The following is a 1,301-nucleotide window of genomic DNA, read 5'->3' as shown; positions in this document are numbered from 1 at the left end:
ATATTGAAAAACAAAATATGAAATAATAGTTTTCATAAAAAAATCATGTAAAAAAATATGTTTATATCAGTTTTACATATTTATAACATTTGTATGATTCCCATTTGATTATCGTCTTAAATTTAGATTCATACGAGAACATTGATCAAATAATAGAAAAAGGAAAAAGTCGAATCACATATGATATTACACTAAATCACAAGTGGTTCACATGACCTAAAGTCACAGGCGACGTGGCCCACACACTTTTGCGTGGACTGTTGGTGTAACATCACATATGATTTGACTATTTTCGTATTCTCTTATTTGGTTATTGTTTTCGTTTGAACCTCCTTTGTTGGTCCCGTAAGGGTCTACAAGAAGAGAAACAGTTTGTAGAAGGGGGGGGGGGATGAATACAAACACAGTATTTTCAAATTTAAAATATATATTGATAGAGAAGATCAATACAGATTTTACAAGATTGTTTGCGGAAAGATAAGGTAATAAAAACCTATCTAAACAATCTTTGGTTACACACAATGCTTTAGCAATTACAAAAAAAGAAGTTGCTAAAAGAAAGATCATTTACTTAAGCTAGAAGATGCTTGAAGTAAGAATTAGGTTAGAGAGAAATGCGCGCTCTCTGCATGGAGAAGAAAACACTTCTATTTATACCCAGTGCATTAAATGTCCATTTAATGCAATATGGTAGGTTTAGAGTGCGTGTCAAGCCTTAAGAGGAAGGCTTGTCCTTTGCTATAGTGAATAGTAAAAAAACACTATTTCTGAGCAGACATCCTTACCTAAAGTTGGGGGACAAAGAGTCGACTAGTCGGCTCCGTACTGTACTAACTTTTGTAAGGGTATGGGTTTTGTTCTTTGTGTGCATAAGGACAAGACAACAACAATCGTGCTAAGCAAGCTTCCTTTGATCGCTAAATACTGGAATGACCTCAAGGTCTCATCATCATTCGCTGAAGCTTGAGCAGTCTTCACACATATGTTGACAGGTTTGTAATCACTGAATATCGCTTCAGATCACGTACTCGCCGGTCTCTAATCTTCAGTTTCAGTCTTCGACGTTTGCTGAAGGTTCTTTGGTGTGAGTGTTTTCTTCTTGAAATATTGTTGTCTCTGATATATTTACAATGCAAGGTATTCAGCGATCACTGAACATACTCAGTGAAGATCGCTGGAACTGAAAATACAGAAACCCAAATACAACGTGAAAGGGAAAAGGGATTATCATCAAATCACTGAGAGAGAGGATCAACAATCTCCCCCATTTGATGATAACAAGATAACATAAAGAAGATTAT

Source organism: Cynara cardunculus, unplaced genomic scaffold, assembly GCF_001531365.2.
Source record: "Cynara cardunculus var. scolymus isolate 2C unplaced genomic scaffold, CcrdV1 Un_Scaffold_363, whole genome shotgun sequence".
Classification (NCBI taxonomy): domain Eukaryota; kingdom Viridiplantae; phylum Streptophyta; class Magnoliopsida; order Asterales; family Asteraceae; genus Cynara; species Cynara cardunculus.
This window is presented reverse-complemented; position numbering follows the sequence as displayed.